Here is a 3,054-nt window from a genome sequence, read left to right on the forward strand (position 1 = left end):
GAGAGATTCCAAAAGGAGCCAAGAGGTCACTCTGTTGGGCACTCTTACACACAATATAGACAACCCTTTTTAGGTTCTAATGAATTGGGGTAGCTGGCAGTAGATACCTGAAACTATCAAACTACAGCCCAGAACCCATGAATCTTTGAAGATGATTGTATAAAAATGTAGCTTAAGAGGGGTGACAATGGGATTGGGAAAGCCATAAGGACCATAGTCCCCTTTGTCTAGTTTATGGATGGATGAGTAGAAAAATGGGGGAAGGAAACAAACAAACAAACAAAGGCACCCAGTGTTCTTTTTTACTTCAATTGCTCTTTTTCACTTTAATTATTATTCTTGTTATTTTTGTGTGTGTGGTAATGAAGGTGTCAGGGATTGATTTTGGTGATGAATGCGCAACCATGTAGTGGTACTGTGAACAACTGAATGTACGATTTGTTTTGTATGACTGCATGGTATGTGAATATATCTCAATAAAATGAATTAAAAAAAAGGAAGTAGGCTTTAAGGGGAAAAAAAAATAGCAATCCAAGGAATTAACTGACTGACTAGTGCAGGTGACAAAGAAAGAGCTGTCTACCTTCCAGTGCTACACCCTCACCTCTCACCCACTGTGGCCTGCCTTCTGTCCCCATCACTAATCTGAAATTGCTTTTGCTAAGGTCTCTAGTTTCCAAATCCAACTCATATTTTTTAGTTATTATCTTATGTGACATATTTTTCCATTTGACACCACTGGCCATGCCTTCCTTCTTAATTCACTACCTCTTTTGATATTCTTGGCATGATTCTCTGGTTTTTCTCCTTTCTTGTTGGCCACACTTTTTCAGTGTCTTTTATTGGCTCCTTTTCTTTCTCCCTTCCTTCCATATCGGAGGTTCTTTGGAGTCTGTTCCCAGTCCATCTCTCTTCTTTCTGTGGACTCAACATTGATGATGATATTCCTTCCCATAATGTTAACCACCACCTATCAGTCCTAAATCCACATCTGCCCAGATCTGGTTTCTGATTTCTAGAGCCATATATTCAACTGCTGCAAAAACAAACTCAGCATCTTTCTCCCAAATACGCTCCTTCTCCTGGATTCCCAATCTCAGTGAATTGTACCCAGTCACCTAAGCCAGAAGCATAGGATGCGTTAGTTTGAGAAGTTTAGCATTGCAGGTATGGGAATTGTTCAAGTTTATTTGCACTCAAGCATCATTATTTCTTACTTAATTTCTTTGAGCTTTAGTGTCCTCGTCCATAAAAATGAAAATAATAATATTCACTTTTAAGAGTTTTTCATGAGGATGGAGCTACTTTTAATCTCCCATGGGATTGTGAGCTCCTTCTGGACATAGGCCGTCTCCAAGACCATGCTCAGGTTCAATAATTCACTAGAAGGACTCAACAGAACTCATAAATGCCATTTACTCACAGCTGTGGTTTATTATAGTGAAAGGACACAGACTACAATTAGCAAAGAGAAGAGGCACATAGGGCAAAGTACAGGAGAGACCAAGGATGGCACTTCCAGTTGTCATCTCCCACTGGAGTTATATGGACAGCACTGACTTCTTCCAGCAATGATGTGTGGCAACACGCATGGAGTATTGCCAACCAAGGAAGCTCACATAAGCCCTGGTGTCCGGAGCTTTTACATAGGCATGACTGACTGCTCCTACAGCTGACCTTAGTCTCCACCTCCTCTAGAAGCCAAGTTGATACCTCATGGCCCAAGGCCCCCACTGTAACTCACACTGATGGCATAGACTATCTGGCATGGTCCAGGGGCCCCAGGTGAACAAAGATACTCTTATCAGATAGGACATTCCAAGAGCTTAAAGATTACCTCCCAGGAACTAGTCAAGGGCAAAACCTTTCTTTGGGCAAGGTCGATCTTTTGCTGGACAGGATTGATGAGTTCACACATGTGGTGTGCTTACCACAATGTCTGTTGCATACTAAGTGCTTAATAAAGGTTAATTTTTATTAGTATTTTCATCTAGTGCTCTTCTTTCTTCTTTACTTCCCATATTTAATTAGTTACCAAGTGCTGCCAAATTCTACCTACTTTATTTTCTAAATCTCTTCTCTCTTTTTCATACCATGCCTTTATAGTATGCCAGAGTGGAGGAAACATCATCATGAAATGATAGGAAAATATGTAAAAAGAACAGGTGAATTTGAAAATAGAGACATATAAAACATCGATAAATGCCATCTTTGAAATTAAAAACTCAGTAGATGTCAAAGATACCAAATTAGACACAGATTTTAAAAAGAGATAAAATTACCACTTTTTATTATATCTGAAATTTGTGCACATTAGGAAACAAGGAAAGTGATGCACTGCAACACTGTTTTAAATAGTGAAAAATTAGAATGAGTAAAGGAATATATTTAGATAGTGGTGTATTTTCACAATGGAATGCTATTCAGAAGTTAAAATAAATGAATTAGACTTACATCTATAAGTTTGTATAAATATCTGATATATTATGGTAGTGAAAAAAGTTACAAGAAAATAAAGTATTATGCCATTTATGTAAATTTCTAAAACTCCAAATACTCCATTGTTTATGGACATTTACATATACTGAAAAGGTGTCAACATGGACGAGAAGGGTGCTCACAGCTTCAGAGCATGCATTACCCTAGGAGGGCAAGGGCAAGGCAGACGGGGAGGTGAGAAATGAAGAACAGGATTGGAAGGGGTTCAACTGTACTGTAATGTTACATCTTAAAAAAAAACAAAATTTAACTGGAGCAAGTATAGCAAACATGCATCATGGGATACCCTCAGTTCTGCAAATGTGCCATGTTCTCTCTCTCCCTGCCCCACCCAATACCTTTTGGATCAGAGTTCAATCAGAGAAGCAGAACCAGTAGGAAACATATATTAAGAGATACATTGCAAGGAATTGGCTTATGTGACTGTGGGGGCTTGCTAGACAAGTTGGAAATCCATCAGGAAGGCCGTCAGGAGGGGCAGGCTGGAACTCTCAGGCAAGACTGAAGAATTCCTCCTTCCTCAGGGAAGCTTTGGGTCTGCTCTTAAGACCTTGC

Source organism: Choloepus didactylus, chromosome 16 (genome assembly GCF_015220235.1).
Source record: "Choloepus didactylus isolate mChoDid1 chromosome 16, mChoDid1.pri, whole genome shotgun sequence".
Classification (NCBI taxonomy): Eukaryota; Metazoa; Chordata; class Mammalia; order Pilosa; family Megalonychidae; genus Choloepus; species Choloepus didactylus.